This window comes from Orycteropus afer, unplaced genomic scaffold (assembly GCF_000298275.1).
Source record: "Orycteropus afer afer isolate SDZICR_OR568_19922 unplaced genomic scaffold, OryAfe1.0 scaffold00094, whole genome shotgun sequence".
Taxonomy (NCBI): domain Eukaryota; kingdom Metazoa; phylum Chordata; class Mammalia; order Tubulidentata; family Orycteropodidae; genus Orycteropus; species Orycteropus afer.
Window position 1 is genome coordinate 5,873,315 of NW_006921681.1, and position 19,331 is coordinate 5,892,645.

Sequence of the window (19,331 nt, forward strand, 5' to 3'; positions counted from 1 at the left end):
AAGGAAGGTTGGGCAATCCTACTTCCGTAGTGATACTGCCTCGGAAACCCAAGGAGGGGTCGCTATGAGTCGGGGCCGACTCGACAGCATATAACAACAACAACAACAACAACAGCAGGCCGAGTAGAGGGAGACAGAGGCCTTCTGAGGATCGACTACAAGCCAAAGAGCTAAGGAACACCCAGGACTACCTACATGGAAGGAAATGACTCGATCTAGTCCCTGATTTAGACTTCTAGCCTCCAGAACTGCGAGAAAATAAATTTCTATTTGTAAATGGGAACCTATTTTGTTGTGTAGGCATTCATCAAAAACACAATAAAATATTAGTTAAAAAAAGAAAGAAAGAAAATAAATCTCTGCTCTTTAAAGCCAGCCACTTGTGGTATTTGTATTATAGCCGTACCAGGAAACGAAAACAGAATGTGGTAACAGGGAGTGGGGTGCTGCTCTAACAAACACCTAAAATGTGGAAGTGGTTTTGGAATTGGGTAATAGACGAATTTTGATATGCCTGATAGCAAAAACCTAAATTATCTTGATTGCAGAGACTATTGGTAGAATTGTGGGCAAGAAGTGTGATTTTGATGAGGGCTCAGAAAAAAATTAAGAGCTGTGATGAAAGTTTCTACTGTGATGAACAGAATACTGCTAGAAATGTGAACATTGAACGTTCTTCTGCTGAGGCTTTAAAAAGAAACAATGAACATGTTATTGGACATTGGAGGAAGGGAGATCTGTTTATAAGGTGTCAAAGAACTTGTCTGAATTATGTTTGAATGTTTTGTGGAAGGCAGAACTTGTAAGTGATGAACATGAATATTTGACTGAGGAGATTTGTAAGCAGAAATCTTGAAAATACAGCATGCTTTCTCTTTGTAGTTTTTAGTAAAATGCAAGAGGAAAGAGATTTAGAAATGGATGATTCAAAATGAAACCAGAATTTAAAGACTTCAAATATTCTGTTCTGAGAAAGTGTTTCACCAAGGGCATAGCTAAATAATCTTTTGCTAAAGAGCTTAGGCCTGTGATTGAGCTAATCAACCTCTGTAGCAGAAATCCTATTGGATTAGACTGACAGGAACAGACACAACAAAACAAAGGAGATCTGCCTGCCTCCTAGAATTATATAGGCAGGAAGTGGGCCAATGGAGCTACTTAGTTATGAACATCTGCTGACCTTCAAGAAAAGGAAGTCACTATCACAGAATGTGGAAATTATAGAACAACATCATTAATATCACACACAAGTAAGATTTTACTGAAAATAATTCAAAAACAGTTGCAGCAGTATATTGACAGAGAACTTCCAGAGGTGCAAGCTGGATTCAGAAAAGGACGTAGAGCAAGAGATATCAAAGCTGTTATCAGATGGATCTTGGCTCAAGGCAAAGAATATCAGAAAGATATTTACTTGTGCTTTATTGACTATGCAAAGGCATTTGATTATGTGGATCATGATAAATTATGGATAACATTGAGAAGAATGGGAATTCCCAAACACTTCATTGTATTCATGAGGAACCTGTACCGTGACCAGGAGGCTGTCATTCGAACGGAACAAGGGAACACTACATAGCTTAAAATCAAGAAAGGAGTGTGTCAGGGTTGTATCTTTCCCACACACTTATTCAATCTATATGCTGAGCAAATAATCCGAGAAGCTGGACTAGATGAAGAAAAACGTGGCATCAGGATTGGAGGAATCATTAACAACCTGAGATACACAGACAATACAACTTTGCTTGCTGAAAATGAGGATGACTTGAGGCACTTACTGATGAAGTTGAAGAATACAGTCTGCAGTATGGATTATGTCTCTATATAAAGAAAACAAAAATCCTCACAACTGAACCAATGAGCAGCATCACAATAAATGGAGAGAAGATTGAGGTTGTCAAAGAATTCATGTTGCTTGGTTCTACAATCGATGCCAATGGAAGCAGCAGTCAGGACATTAGAAGACTTGTAGCATTGGGAAAGTCAACCACAGAGGACTGTTTCAAGTGCTGAGGAACAAGGATGTCTCCTTGAAGACTAAGGTGTGCCTGACACAAGCCATGATATTTCCAATCAGCTCATATGTATGTGAGAGCTGGACAATGAATAAGGAAGGTCAAAGAAGAGTTGATGCTTTTGAGTTGTGGTGCTGGCGGAGAATGCTGCAAGTACCATGGACTGCTGAAAGAACTGACAGATCTGTCCTGGAGGAAGTGCACCCGAAATGCTCCTTGGAAGCGAGAATGGCCAGACTTCATCCCACCTATTTTAGTCATGTTGTCAGAAAGGACTATTCTCTGGAGAAAGACGTCATGCTTGGTAGGGTGGAGGGTCAATGAAAGAGGGGGAGGCCTTCAACGAGATGGATTGACACAGTGGCTGAGATTATGGGCTCAAGTATAACAGGGATCATGGAGCTGGTGTGGGATTGGGCAGTGTTTTGTTCTGCTGTGCATGGGGCCGCTATGAGTCGGAAACAACTCAACAGCACCTAACAACAACATAACAACAATCACAGAAGCAGTTCATGTGTGTGTGGGGGGGGTGCTGCTTCCTTGCTTTCAGTGGGTAGAGCCACCACCCACTAGGTTTCAAAGAGTCCAGTTACCACCATCTTGGCTCTAGAGGGTGGGCCAAGAGAATGAGGCTTCTGCCCAAATTCAAGGGGGCAGGACTGCCATGCCAATGGACCAGGAGAACAGAGACACCAAGAGCCAAATGGCTGGGATTTTCACTCAGGCAGACCAAAAGAATGGGACAACCCAAAGCCAAGAGAGTGAGGCATGCTGTCCTAGTAGGTCTGAAAGGCAAGGCTGACACCCAGGGCCACGGGTCCTTCGCCTAGAGAGCATGGAGGGCAGAGCCCTTGCCCAGAGGTGCCTAGAAAATAGATGATTATTTTCCAGCTTAAGAGCTAATGAAATCTGCCCTGTTGGGTTTGGACTTGCTTGGTTTCCCTGACCCCTTTTCTTCTCCGATTTCTCCCATGTGGAATGGAAATGACCACCTTGTTTCACCATTGTGCTTTGGAAGCAGACCACCTCTAGCTAGTCTAGCTTTCACAGGTCCACCAATGAGAGGCATTTTGCCCCAGGATGAAACACATCCAGAGTGTCACCCATCCCTGCCTCAGATAATTCAGAAGATGGTATTTTGGACTTGGAGTGAATGTTGGAATGAGTTAAGACTAGTTTTTAGTACTTTTTTTTCAAATAGAGGAAGGGGCCTATAAAGGCAAAAGTCACCAAATCAAACCAATCGCATTGAGTCAATTCTGCCTCTTACTGAAATCATGTGTGCATTTTCTTAGGAGCTCTGGTAGCATAGTGCCTAAGGCACTTGACTGCTCACCAGAAGGCTGGCGGTTCAAACCCACCAGCCACTCCTTGGAAGGAAGGTTGGGCTATCCTACTTCCATAGTGATACTGCCTCAGAAACCCAAGGAGGGGTCGCTATGAGTCGGAGCTGACTCGACAGCAAGCAACAACAACAACAATCTTTATGCCAAGATACACCCCTTGGAGCAATAGGCCATGGGGCACCAGAGGGGCAGCATTCTCATGGAGGGAAAGCTGGACAGACAGGAGTGCCTAACTAAGAAGGTCACAGGGAGGTGGGGGTCACAGGGGAGGGAGAGGAGGAGAGTGGGTTAGGGTGGGGATGGTAATCAGGGAGTGAAACCAAATGTACACAAACTGTTGAATGTAAAACAAATTCTGCTCTGTAAACTTGCACCCAGAGCACAATTTGAGAAAAAAAAAAAAAAAGATTTCCAAGTAAAGGAAGGCACCACCTCCGGAGCAGTTTACACGGGCAGGGGAGGGGAGGGTCAGGGACAGGATTACCACTTCCTTGATTTCAGAGGATGGAGACACTGCCCCTTGGGTTTCAAAGAGCCCAGTGCCTTTCTTCCATGGTACCACTGGGTGGGTTTGAACCACCAACCTTTAAGTTAGTAACTAAAAAAACCAAACACACTGCCATCAAGTCAATTCCAAGTCAGAGCAACCCCCAATGGGTTTACGAGGCTATTAATCTTTATGGAAGCAGGCTGCCTCAACTTTCTCCTATGCAGTGCGTAGTGGGTTCAAACCACCAACCTTTTGGTTAGCAGCCAAATGCTTTAACCACTATACCACTAGAACATCTGTCTAGGTTAATAGTCAAATACAAATCATCTGGATCACCCTGGGGTCTTTCAAAAGTGTCCAGAGCCCCTAAAAGTCACAGTCTGTCTTGGGCCCTACATTGGATGCTTGCTTTGTTTTTTCATCATGTTTTCAAGGCTCTTTCTCCAGGGAATTCAGTCTATTATATAAATAAAAATAAAGCTCTCTACATCCCTCTCTGACAAAGACAAAAGGAACAAACTCCAGGCAAATGCTGTTGAGAACACAGTCCCCTCTCCCCCTTTTTCCTACAGTGAAGGTATTTGTTCAGAGAAAAAGTAAACAAAAAACCCTGCACCTTTGAGCCTCTGAGGCCTTAAAAGTGAGTAGCTCCCAAGAACCGATCTACCTGTTTAAGTCTAGGTTTACCTGGCTATGTTCAGATTCAGATTTTCATTTGGATAAATAAATAAACAGAAGGACTTGGCACAGGAGACTCAGACAAACCAGTCTGAACCAGGAGCCACTGGGTCCACGGTGTATAAATAACTGCAGTGGGGCTTGCCCTAGGGACGCTGTGCTGTACACTACGTCCCCACAAGGGCTGGGCATGACTTTCACCCTATGGCATCAGCTGTGCTGTTATTTGCTGCAAGGAGAGGAGGGAGCAGAGGGAGTGGCTCAGATGACTTCCTGGGAGCCTGTTCACCCATTCTGGAAGGACAAGTTCCAGGCAGCTTAGGAAAGGTCACATGGCCAAAGTTACAGGCCTTGAATAGGTGTTCCTTAGAACCCTGCACCCTGGGGTTACAATTTTTTTTTAAACAATCAATGATGCTTTCTTCTGGGGTATCAGGACAAGGGATAAGGGGTGTGCCTGGGCAGTGTGATGGGGAAGAGGAGTCGTTAGCAGCCATGGCTGTGTGCTGGACTAGGCTGGGTGCTGGGTGGAGGTGAAGGATTCTCAGGTCCTCCCCTTCAGGGGGAGCCCAGTAAGCCCAACCACACTGAGCAGCCCAGGAGCAGGGAGGCCAGCCCCTATGCACTGGTTCTGACTGCTGTCCCTTTGGTAAGGCATGTCTGCACCCTGCCAAGCCTTCAACATCTTGCCCGACACTCCTGCTGCTTCCTGTTGGTTGCTGTGAAGTCGGCTCCAACTCATGGTGCCTTGATATATGATGGAATGAAAGCTGCCCAGTCCAGCACCATCTTCATGTTCATTGGTAGTATGAGCCCACTGTTGTGGTCATTGTGTCAATTCATCACATTAAGGGTTACACTCACTTTCACTAACCCTCTACTTTACCAGCCATCATGTCATTTTCTAGCAATTGCTTTCCTGACAACAAGAGCATGTCGAAGCCTTGCCATCCTCTCTTCCAAGGAACATTCTGGTTGTATTTCTTCTAAGACCGATTTGTTTGTTCTTCTAGCAGTTCATGGTTATATCCACCATTCTTCATCAATGTGACAGTGCAAATGCATCAACTGTCTGTCTTTCAGAAGAATTCTATCCTGCTCACACACACACACCAGCACTGGGCGTACAGTGAGAGTCCAGGGCCACCACTAACGTGCAGAGAGGTTACAAATGAGGTGGTCAAGTAGAGCTGGAATGCAGATGAGAGCAAATTCCTAGTAACTGCTCTGAACTCCCACCTGGCGGCCCTCTGTGACAGTCCCCCTGACCGAGAACCTGTGTGTGCACCACACTCCCTCTCAGTCTCCTGCTGCTTTACTGCTCTTCCCTCACCTGCTATAGTTCCTGCCGGACGTTTGCACTGCCAACAGAAAGCGGCCTCCCTCTGAGGCAGAGAAACCATTCCGAAGACAGAGAGAAGACAGAGCTAAAAATTTGCCCCTGGCAAAATGGTCCAGGTCCCAATCCCACTTCCCAGTGCCTTGGAGTGGAAAGGGGTGACAACTAGAAGCTGACACAGTGTTAATAACTTTTCCTTGAACATGGCCTCCTGCATTTTCATTCCCACTTCATTTTCATCCTGCTCATCCAGAGACCTCACCTCTGGTGCGTGATGCAGTTTCATTGCTTCTGGAAGAAGCCTCTTCAGCTGGTGCTGTTTTGGCATGAAGCTGTTCGCCCTGAATTGGGTTTTCATCAGAGTAACTCTAAGACTTTGACATCTCCCTTTGGTGAGTTGTTCTTTTTGGGTGCCATCAAGTCAATTGTGACTCATAGAGAGTCCGTGTGACAGAATAGAATTGCCCAGAAGGTTTCTAGGCTATAGTCTTCACAGGGACAGATCAAGAGGTCTTTCTCCCACAGAGCCACTAGATAGGGTTGGAACAGCTGAGAGTATGGTTAGCAGCTGAGCACTAAACTGTTGCACCACCATGGCTCTTTCCTTTTTTGAGTACCCTATTACTAATCAAAATGAATACCACCTTAAACCAATCAGTAAGGTATTTTGTTGTGGTAATGGTTTTATTGAGATTTAACATACTATAAAATGTATCTATTTAAAGTACACATGGAATTCAATGGTTTTATTCACAGAGTTGATAACCATCTCCACTATTAATTTTAGAACATCTTCATTACCCCAAAAAGAAAGCCATACCCCTAGTTATCATCCCCAGCACACTTCCTCCCATCTCCTGACAACCACTAATCAATTCACCTTTTATCTCTACGGATTTACCTGTGCTGAGCATTTCATATAAATGGTTCAATATGTGGTGTTTTGTGACTGACTTCATTTATGAAGCATCCATCATGTTTCTGAGGTTCATCCATGTTGTAACTTGTATCAGTACCGTCTTCCCTCCCCCTTTTTTTTAATTCCATTGTATAATATGCCACAATTTGTCTATTCGTTCATCAGCCAATGGACATTTAAATCATTCCCACCATTTGGTTCTTACGAGTAATGCAGCTTAGGACATTCATTTTGAAATATTGCTTTGCTTTTGGAATTGCCAGCCAGACAATATATCAATGTCCTTAAGGGAACCGGGTGCCTCATCTTGTCTGCAACCCTAGGAAAGCTCCCTCAGGTGCTTTATGCAGAGGCAAAGCTTACACATCAGCGATCCTAGCGTGGTATTCACATGGTCAACTGCTTTTGCAAAATTTGCAAACCTGACATACTTAATTGCAATAAGGTCAATAATGCTTCTTTCCACCCCAACATCCCCTCCAACTCTCTGCCCCTCCTGTCCAATGGCCCTGCAATGGCTTCAGGCATCTTTTGGATCTGGTAAATGGAAGCAGAGTTGGGTTTGGTAGAGTATATTAATGTGGTTCCTAGTCAGGTGCGGTGCTAAGTTCTTATGGGTGTTAAGTTCTTATAGGAGAACCAGCACCAAACCAAACCAGTTGTCATCAGGTCTGTTCTGGCTCAGGGGATCCTTTGCGTGTCAGGTAGAACTGTGCTCCATAGGGTTTTCAGTGGCTGATTTTGGGGGAGCAGATCACCAGGCCTTTCTTCCTATTGTGGGAAAGGCTTCCAGAAATGCTCCCGCTGCTCCCTGTGGCTCACCCCCCATGTGCAGGACTGTGCAGGGCCAGCACAGTGAGGTCAGGATATGCAGGACAAAAACAGTAGGTGACTGCCAGGCAGCTAATGTACTTTTATTACAGTGAAATACATACAACTAAATGTTTGCCATTTTAACCATTTTTAAATGTACAATTCAATGACAGTAATTACACTCCACATATGGAGCAACCATCCCCACTATCCATTACCAAACGTTTTCCATTACCCCAAACAGAAACTCCACAGCCCTTCCGTAGTAATTCCCATTGCCTTCTCCTCCCAGTCCCTGGTAACTAATAAACCTTTGCCTCTGTGCACACACCTAACCTAAATTAAGTTTTGAATGTTGTTTTTCAAATTTTTTAATTTTTTTTATTTTATGTTCACCTCTTTGTGGTGATTTATGCTAGCCTCACATTTAGCAGGTAAGAGAACAAGGTCACGTTGGGTCCTGTTATGTTTGAGGCACCCATGAGAACATCCTAGTGGAAGTCCAGGGGCCAGTTCTCCAGATAGATCTGTGCTCAGGAGAATATCTGGACTGGAGATACTGATGTGGATCCTCCAACACATGTTGGTATTGGGTGCCATCAAGTGGATTTCATAGTGACCCTATGTGTCAGAGTAGAAGTACTAAATAGGATTTTCTAGGGGGTAATTAAGGAGCTCTGGTAGCATAGTGCCTAAGGCACTTGACTGCTAACCAGATGGCTGGTGGTTCAAATCCACCAACCACTCTCAGAAAGAAGGTTGGACAATCTACTTCCATAGTGACCACCTCAGAAACCCAAGGAGGGGTCGCTATGAGTCAGGGCCGACTCGACGGCACATAACAACAACAACAGGGGGTGATTACAGGAGCAGAAAGCCAGGTCTTTCTCCCATGGAGATGCTGGATGGGTTCAAACCTCCAACCTTTCAGTTAGCAGCTAAGCACTTAACTATTGTGCCACCAGGGCTCCTTCTCTAGACCTTGAATCTTATTAAAGGTACAGGAGGGAATGAGTCACCAGGGAATGAGAAGAGAAAGCCTGAGACTGAGCCCTGAGGAGCCTAAGCCTGGCCCAAGTGAGCAGAGGTGGAGAAGCCCCAGAAGGAGACTGAGCTGGTGAAGCAGAGAGAGTGGAAGGAAGCCAGTAGATGGTGATGCCTGAAGGAGCCACAGAAAGAATTGAGGGCCCTCTGGCTTTAGCAACAAGGAAGCCATGGGTGACCTTGGTGAGGGCAGTTCCAGCATTTAGTGATGACAGAAGTCAGGATGAGAACAAACACAGAATTCAGTTTTGAAGGAGAAAAGGAATAGAATGCCATGGAGATCTTTATAAGACACCAAATGCTGGTGGGCAAGAGCCCCAAATAAAGTCCAGTTCAGCTGAGATGCAGAAAAGAGAGATAGGAGACTTATCAATGGTTTCCAAAAGATGCTGAACAAATGAAGCAGGGGATTTGGGGGTGCAGGGAAATGGTCCTCAATGATATTGTAGCAGTCAATGTGTGACACTGCACATTTGTCAAAACCCTGTACAGCTTTATAAATCAAAAAGTGGAAATTATTTAAAAAAATCAGTTCAGAGTTTGGGGAAATTCCAGGATGGAATGCAGACTGACAGAATAATCTAACTACAGTTAGTCTAGGACTTAACAATGTATTCGAGTTATGACAGACTGCACTTAGGATCATCTTTTTTTTTTCTTTTCTTTTCTTTTTTTGTACATCTTGTCATTAGTGTGAGCCCTGGTGGCATAGTGCCTAAGGCATTTGACTGCTAACCAGAAGGCTGGCAGTTCAAACCCACCAGCCACTCCTTGGAAGGAAGACTGGGCAATCTACTTCCATAGTGATACTGCCTCAGAAACCCAAGGAGGGCTCGCTACGAGTTGAATCGACTCCACGACAGTGGGTTAGTGAGTATTCAAAACACTGTCATATAGCAGGCTATGGGAGGAGTTACAAGAAAATGCATGCAGAGGATATGGAAAATATTGCCACATTATGTGAGCACACTCCAAGTACTCGATCAGGATTATATGATGGGAGAGACTGGTGGAAAGATTGTCTGGATGGCAAGAATGCTGAATTTAGAACTTGATATTGCTAATGTAGAACAGCTTATAGATCTTAAAGAAGGGGAACTGACAGATCATGACATAATGGATTTTGAAGAGGAAAGAAACACTGAAGAAGGAAAGAACAAGGAAGAGGAAGGAGAGAGGTTGGAAAAATTTACAGTTAAAGGATTAGCTGAAGTTTTTTCTAAACTAAATCACATATTTCCAAGCTCTACCCACTGAGAAGACTAGAAGCAATGGTATCCCAGCAGTAATGAACACAATGAGTGCCCAGATCTTGGTTTCTAAGACCCTGAGGACCCTCTCATTCTCCTCCGTGAAAAGAACTAGAGCTCCTTGAAGAAATGGCTGATTTGAGGGCTGGGGAAAGGAATATATAAGATGAGCCTGAAGCATCTTGTAAGGAAGTGCTCAAAAAAGAAAACTATAGGGATATGTCAAGAGACACATGTGCCCCTGATACAACTCCCAACGGCCAAAGCCAGGACAATTTGAGCAAGAAAATAAATGACGAATAATTGGTTTACAACCCAAAGCGTGAAATAAATATCCATGAGCCCATGCTGATTTAAATGAATGACTGAATAAATAACCAAATGGGAGAGAGAAATCTCCCCTACAGAAGAACTTCTAATAAAATTTATGTAGATATGGAGCCCTTCAAGGTGATAGAATATAACTCCCCTTAGGAGCTCTGGTAGCATAGTGGCTAAAGCACTTGATTGCTAACCAGAAGGCTGGCGGTTCAAACCCACCAGCCACTCCTCGGAAGAAAGGTTGGGCAATCCTACTTCCGTAGTGATACTGCCTCGGAAACCCAAGGAAGGGTCGCTATGAGTCGGGGCCAACTTGACAGCACATAACAACAACAACAACCCCTTAGGTGTGGGCTGTGCAAAGTGACGTCCTTTCAAACATCACAGTATGGAGAGAGGGAAAAGAGTAACTCTACAGTGGAGAAATGGACAAACACTGCCTCAGCCAAGTGATCAAGGTCAACATCATCAGTGGTAAGTCATGTTGAGAGCATGTACCCTTGATATGATATGGTGACAATTGCACTTTACCTCTGTGATTTCTTCCTAAGAGCCTCTAATCCCAATGTAATCATGAGAAAAACAGCAATCCTAATAGCAGGGCATTCTATAAAACATCTGACCAGTCCTCCTCAAGGTCATCAGAAACAAGAAAACTCTTGAGAAACTGTCACTGCTAAGAAGAGCCTAAGGAGACATGACAACTAAATATAATGTGGGATCCTGGAATAGGAAAAGGACATTAGGTAAACTAAGGAAATCGGAATAAAGTGTGTTGTTGTTGGTTGCCATCGAGTGGGCTCTGACTCACACTGGCCTTATTTATGACAGAATAAAATGTTGCCCCATCCTATGACATCCTTGTAACTGTTAGTATGTTTGAGCCCATTGTTGCAGCTATTGTGTCAAACCATCTCATTGAAGGTCTCCCTCTTTTTCACTGACCCTCTATTTCACCAAACATGATGTCCTTCTCTAGTGACTCGTCTTTCCTGATGACACGTCCAAAGTAAGTGTCTTATTGTCCTTGCTTCTAGGGGCTGTTGTGGCTGTACCTCCTCCAAGATTTATGTGTTCATTCTTCTAGCAGTCTGTGGTATATTTTCAGTTAATAATAATGCATCAATATTGCCTCATGAGTTGTGACCAACGTACCGTAGTAATGTAAGATGGTAACAAGAGTAGGAGAATTAGGAGAGGAGCATGTATTGAAACTTGCTGTAGTATCTGTGCAATTTTCTGTAAATCTAAGACTACTATAGAATAAAAATAGTTATTTCAAAACAAAACCAAAATGCTAAAGAGGAGATTATTGATGGGGTTAGAGGAGGTAAGTGAGAAAGTGCATCGCCTGGGGTAGGAGGGCCCCCTTCCACTACACCAGAAGGACAGGAAAAGGAAGAGGGAGGGGTATGTTGGGTGCGCTGGTGGCAGGAAGCTGAGGGGGCTCAAGGCTGACAGCTCTGGCATATGTTTTTTTCTTTGAAGGCATCTGGACGCCTGGGAGCAGTGAGGGTGCTGGGGTCTGAGCAAAGTAGAAACTTGCTGAGGCCAGTGCAGAGTGTGGTCTGGCTGAGGAACCCCCGAAAGGCTTGCTGGGTGGCCTAGCAGAGGAGGTGGACCTGACTCTGGAGCCTAGTGGGATGGGGCTTCCAGCTGTAGCAAAGCTTCCCTCCCCCCATGACTTAGCTTGGCAAGCAGAGCAGAGGCACATCTGTCTTCAGAAGTCCACACAGGTTAGGAGAGATGACAGATGAGCAGAGACTTGAAGACCCTGAGGACCCTCTCAGAACGCTGGGGATGTGGGAGCAGCAGTAATGCCTGATATGGAATTTCCCTCCATGCACTGGACAGGGGCTCAGAGAAGGTATAGTTTGATTGAAAGAAAATCAAATGACACAGCCTTCCTAGCACCAAGACTGTTGTTGTTGTTATGTGCCATCGAGTCAAACCCGACTCATAGCGACCCCTCCTTGGGTTTCCGAGGCAGTATCACTACGGAAGTAGGATTGCCCAACCTTCCTTCCGAGGAGTGGATGGTGGGTTTGAACCGCCAGCCGTCTGGTTAGCAGGCAAGTGTCTTAGCCACTATGCTACCAGAGCTCCTAGCACCAAGACTAGGGAGTAACATTTGTAACATGGGACACGTGGGTTCCTCACAGAGCTGACCCTGAGTCACACCACATTGACACAACCCCCACTGTCCAGAAGTGTGTGACTTTACAGGGCCCATGGCCCCTCCATGGCCTTGCAGGCCTGACTTTGGTGCAGGCTGAATCTGGGGAACAATAGCATTTTAACCTCTGTGAACCAAGTGACCCATTTACTTCATTCACACATTCATTCATGCTGCAGATATTCATTGATTTCCCATGTTGCTCAGACTGGATCAAGTGCTAAAGAGAGGTGGGATCATGAACCGCCAACACTCTAACCCAGGGGTCGTTGAGCTTTCTACAAAGAGCTAAAGCCTTACCTTCTCTGTTGTGACTACTCAACTTTGCCTTTTTAGTGAAAACAAACCTTAGACAATATGTAAATGAATGGGTATGCTGTGTGCTTAAATAATTTCTTTTAGAAGGATCAGCACAAAGCTGGTCCCTATGAGGTGGATGTTAAAGATGTCCTAAATGTCCAACTATTCCAAACTGCTGTGCCACTCCATCATCTCTGACATCAACTCTTACTCCTTCCCTCAATACTCTCCCTCCTATCTTACCAAAACCAAAAAACCAAACACACTGCCGAGGAGTCGGATCCGACTCATAGTGACCCCTTCTTGGGTTTCCAAAGCAGTATCTCTACGGAAGTAGATTGTCAAATCCTCCTTCCCAGGAGTGGCTGGTGGGTTTGAATGGCCAGCCCTCTGGTTAGCAGTCAAATGCCTTAGGCACTCCCCACCAGAGTCTGATCTACTTTTAATCACATTCTTCCTGAAGTCAAACTGCCCCTCCCTAGGTGTGTCCTAGAACTTGTCTGTGCATAGCCACAATGCTGGTTTAATGGTCAGAAAGAACCCAAATGGCATCTGAAACTTAAGTCAAGGCTCAAAAGGGAGTTAGGGGTCCCACTACAGACCACAGCCTTCCACAACCCAAGTGCTTTAGAATTTGAGCTCTAATACAACCCTAAACAGGCATTGAGACTAGGATTTACAATATATCACATAATGGAGGACAATGGCTAGAAGGGCCCTATTAAGCAGTTCACTGCACTGCACTGTGTTTCAATAAAACTTTATGGACACAGAAATTTGGGTTCTTATACTTTTCTAGTCTCATGAAATACCATTCTTCTTTTGGTTTTTCCCTACCATTTAAAAATTAAATAATCATTCCTAACTCGTGAACCATATGAAAATAGGCATGCCAGCACTTGTTGGTTAACCCTTATTCTTTTATTTTATTATTTGTGTGTGTGTGTGATTTGGGTGAAAATTTACAGAGAAAATTCACTTTCCATACAGCAGTTCACATACACTTTGTCTCGTGACATTGTCCACAATTTACCACAATGCAACAGCTCCCCTCCCACTTCCTCCCCATAGTTACTTCTTCCCTGTGTCCATCCCTCTATGGACTCCTGACCCCTGAGCTGTCTCCCTGTGCATAAGCAGCCCTTCTTTCTCCAATGATTGTTCTCTCCAAGGAGAGTATCTACTTGAGGTAAACATTCAACTCATATGCCTGTCTTTTGTTTGGCTGGAAACCACAGGTATGGGTTCAATTCCAGACCTGAAGGGCTGCTAGGGGCCATAGTCTCAGTGGTTCCACCAGGCTCTAATAGACCAGCAAACCTGGTCCCCCCTTTTTTTATCTCCAAATGATTTTGAGTTTTGTTCCACATTGTTCTCCCTCTCTATCCAGGATCTCCTACATAGATCCCCTTCCAAGTGGTTAACAGTAGTAGCCGGGCACCATCTAGTTCTTCTGGTCTCATAGTCATATAGGCTGCAGATCAGATGATGTACCAGTCGCTAGGACTAATTGTTTCCATGAATCTTTGGTTTTCTTCATTCTTCTTTGCTCTGGATGAGGAGAAACCCATCATTGCATCTAGATGGCACTTGTAAGTTTTTAAGATCTCAGTCGCTACTCACCAAAGTAGGAGGTGGAACAATGTTTTGTGTAGTATGTTATGCCAATTAAGCTTGATGTCCTTTGCGACTATGGTCCCAAGCCCACAGGTTCAACTACTCAGTCCCTCTGGGTAGCTGGCTGTGACCAAGCAGTGACTACAACCTTGCCCCTTGTCAGCTCTACAATACACCTGGGAATTCAGATCATACACATAAACTTATAGGACCATTGTCTGCCAACCCTATATATGGTCTTGGGTACACTCCCCACTTCATAGACATACCTAATAGTTCAATCTGTCCACCCATCAATCCACCCGTAGACCCATGTTTGCCTTCACTAACAATGCAGTACTATATGTGCAAGAGGGTTCATCTTTGTTGTCTATACCTCCCACGTACCTCTCTGTCTTTCTCTTCTTCAATGCCACCATATTGGTCATTCACATTTGGTACCTTGCCCTTCTCTTCTCCCAAATCAGTACTTATCTCTATCTAACAGTGTTCCCTCTCCTCCCCTCCCATCCCTGGTAACCAAGAAAGAAAAGTTCCTTCCATAGATAAACGTTTACTTGACTTTTACAATAACAGACTAATACAATATTTGTCCTTTTGTGACTGACTTATTTCACTCAGCATAATTTCCTCCAAGTTCATCCACATTATGCGGTGTTTTGCAGATTCTACATTATTCTTTAGCATTGCATAGTATTCCATTGTGTGTATGTACCATAGTTTGGTTACCCATTCCTCAGTTGATGGACACCTAGGTTGTTTCCATCTTTTGGCTATTGTAAATAGTGCTGCGATGAACATCAGCATGCATATATCTGTTCTTGTCATGGCTCTCACTTCTCTAGGGTATATACCTAGTAATGGGATGGCTGGGTCAAATGGTATTTCTAATTCCAACTTTTGAAGGAATCGCCATACTGCTTTCCACAATGGTTGTACCATTTTACAGTCCCACCAGCAGTGTATGAGAGTCCCTATCTCTCCACAACCTCACCAGCATTTGTTATTTTCTGTCTTGTTGAACTTTGATACTAGTGCTGGAGCAAGATGGTATCTCATTGTTGTTTTGATTTGCATCTCTCTAATAGCTAATGATTGTGAACATTTCTTCATATGTTTGTTGGCCACTTGAATATCCTCCTTGGTGAAGTGTCTATTCATGTCTTTTGCCCATTTTTAATTGGATTGTTTGTCTTTTTGTTATTGAGGTGTTGGAGTTTTCTATAAATTCTAGAGATAAGTCCCTTGTCAGATATGTCATTACCAAATATTTTTCCCAATCTGTAAGTTCTCTTTTGACTTTTTTGGAGAAGTCTTTGGAAGCACATAATAATTTAATTTTCAGAAGGGTTGACCCTTATTCTAATCAAAGAACCTCAAGCCAAATGTATCACAAAACGTTACTGATTGATCCATTGGGATTTTTCTTTGTTTTGATCCTTGAGGATAGAGATAATTCCTGGTATAAAATCTAACTATAAAAATGAAAAAGTTAAATTGCAGCTGTCTTTGAAGCATGGATACCCACCTCCACCTCCTCTCAGGCCATAATACTTGAGTGGAAACACCCACCCAAAGTCACTTTGCAGTTTGTGCCTTGTTCAGACTTGTGACTTGAGACTTAATCTGTCATCCAGGAACAAAAAGTTTCTTAAATCCTGGGTATGGAAATATGATAAGTGACTGTCGGCCATCTCCCAGGGGGGACGCAAGTATCTTTGACAACAAAAGTTGGAGTGACAGCTCAGAGGCAGCTGCCAGTTTAAAGGTTGGCTTTTTCCTGGAGGTTGCCTAAGAAGTGCTGGCAACTTAGCCTCTTCCTAGAGGATTGGCTGGCCCCCTCCCCTCGCAGGGGAAGCCATTGAAGTAAGAGAGGAGAGCACGAGGAAGGAAACATCTCCAACACTCTCCTAGAACAAGTTCCCAGGGACTGCTGCCAGAACCAGCCAGCCTCCCAAGGGAGCGTAGAACAGGCAAAGAAAGGAAGTAACAGCAAGCTGGCCTATGCGTGCGTTTAAGACCCCACTGACCCTCACACTTTGAAGGGAGAGCCAAGAAAACACCAAGCCTGTTGCCAAGTCAGTTCCAGTTCATGGTGATCCCATGTGTTTCAGAGTAGATCTGTTCCACAGGGTCTTCATGACGATGACCTTTCAGAGGTAGATCACCAGCCCTTTCTTCTGCAGCTCCTTTGAGTGGGTTTGAACTGCCAACCTTTGGTTAGTAACTGAGTGCTTAACCATTTGCACCACACAGGGACTCCTTCTGAAGGGAGACCAGTCTAAATTTTACAGACTCTTTGAAAGAACTTCAGTGTTATTGCATTCAAGAACATGGGATTATTGAAACAAAGTTCCCCAATTTTTCTGGAGAAAGGCTCTGCCTTAAAGAAGGAATAAAGGGGGTTTTGAGCTGGTCTGGGTTCTGTTATCTAGTCATTGTGGACATACCATCTGGGCTGGGAACAGGCTGTGCAGTGGACACTCACGCAGGGAGACCAACGTAAACAAATCCTTCTCCGCTGGAACAAGACGCTGTGGTGCTGAGGTTGCAGAACAAGTAGGGTTAGCCAGGCCTGAGGGAGGAGGGCAGGGGCCTCCTTAAGGAGGGCATATTTGGAGACAATCTAAAGCAGGAAAAGGAGAGAGAGTCTTAGTGAGGGCACAGCATGTACTAAGACATGAAGGACCGTGCAATGGGGGTATAGCGGTGGGGAATCTGGAACTATTCAGGAGGCGAGGGGAGTAAAGTGTCCTTTGAAATGTTGGCTTTGAACTCATTTTCAGCAGGACTTCCGTGGGAGTCCTGCAAAGCCACTGTTGAAGGGGCAGCGCTTCTGCCAGACCTCTCCCTCTCCCCCAGGCACTACAATTGGAAGGATTTAACTGAATGGATCAGACAAAATAAGGCACTACCCATATCCCGTCTGCTGACCCCAAAAGTGACCTCTAGATGGTCTTGTGCAGCCCTGCTCGTCCTTGGGGGCAGTCCTGGCTGTGGGAGCATGCAGGGATCTGAGGGGCAGCCAGGAGTTAGCTTGCCAGGAGCAACATCAGCCCATGAGGAGAGAAGGCAGATAATCATCCAGCTTGCTCACCGTGAGGAGGGGGACTCTGAGCTGTTTTCACACTGTCTTGCAGGGGGTTCCTAGAGGGATTGAACCCCAAGTCCCCCCAGTGGGAAGTGCTCATTAACGCAGCCTGAACCGGCCCCTCCCTTCTGTGTCTCTCCTCATTGAATGAGATTCAGTGAGGACCACTTCCCAAACAAAACACCAATTGCTGTCAAGTCAATTCCAACTCATGGTGACCCTATGCAAATCAGAGTAGAACTATGCTCCTGAGGGGTTTATTTTATTTTATTTTTATTGTGATTTGTGTGAAAGTTTACAGAGCAAATTCATTTTCCATACAGCAGTTCATACACATTTTGTCTCATGACATTGACCGTAATTCCCCACAATGTAACAGCTCTCTTCCCACTTCCTCCCTGTAGTTACCTCTACCCTGTGTCTTTCCCTCTCATGAACTCCTGCCAACTACCCCAGCTGTCTCCCTGTGCAAACACTGCCCTTCTGTCCTCTCACGATTGATCGATTAATTGCTCCAACGAGTGTATCTACCTGATGTAAATCCTCATCCCATATGCCTGTATTGTTTGGCTGGAAGCCACAGGAGTGAGTTCAATTCCCGATCTGAGGGCTAATGAGGGGCCATAGTACCAGGGGTTTTACCAGACTCTATCAGACAGGCAAAGAGCTCTGGTAGCATAGTGCCTAAGGCACTTGACTGCTAACCAGAAGGCTGGTGGGTTTGAACCCACGGAAGGAAGGTTGGGCAATCTACTTCCGTAGTGATACTGCCTCGAAAACCCAAGGAGGTGTCGTTATGAGTCGGGGCCAACTCAGCGGCACATAACAACAACAACAATCAAACAGGCAAACCTGGTCTTCTTCTTCTTCTTTTTTTTTTTTTTTTTTTAATATTTTGAGTTTTGTTCCACATTGTTCTCCCACTCTATCCAGGTTCTCCTGCATTAATCCCCCTCCAAGTGGTTGACAGTGGTAGCTGAGCACCATCTAGTTCTTCTGGTCTCATAGTTGTATAGGCTGAGGATTGCATGGTCTACCAGTCCCTTGGACTAATTGTTTCCATGCATCTTTGGTTTTCTTCATTTTTCTTTACTCTGGATGAAGAAAGACCTATTGTTGCATCTAGATGGCTGCTTGCAAGCTTTAAGATCCCAATCGCTAATCACCAAAGTAGGATGTGGGACGGTGTTTTTGTATAGTAGGTTATGCCAGTTGAGCATGAAGTCCTCCATAGGGATTTTCATGACTGATTTCTTAGAAGTAGACCAGACCCTTCTTTCAAGGCACCTCTGGGTAGACTCAAACCTCCAATCTTTCTATTAGCAGCCAAGTGTGTTAATCATTTGCACCACCCAGAGTCTCCCCAGAACAAATCACCAGCACCCAAACCTTTATCACCCTTTAGGGAAACCAAAAGGAAATATAACTGTGCAGTTTAGTGCTTTCTGGCTCACAAACCCAGAAAAAGCAAACCTGTTGCTGTTGACTTGATTTCTGCTCCTAGTGACTCTCCAGAGCTCATGGGGTTACCACGGCCATACATCTTTACAGAAGCAGTGGAACAGCTGGTGGGTCAAACCATCGACCTTTTGGTTAGCAGCCAAGTGCTTAACCACTGTGCCACTCAGGCTTCTTTCTGGATTAAAAAGGTGATATAAATTCTAACCTCAAACCACATGATGGCAGGCCATGGAGACAGATTTTCAGAGGAAATTTTTCCTTCCTCCAAGAGTCCACATGGACAGGCAAGTCTCCTTACCTATTCTTTTTTTTTGTATTTCTTTTTTTTCCATTAATGTTGCTATTTATAGGGTATATGCCTCAAACATTTATTCTTAATGTAAATGAGAAGAAACAGATAAATGTGACAAATACTGTTGCTCCAGCACACTTCCCTAACTTCAGTCATTCCCCATCCACCTTCACATTTTG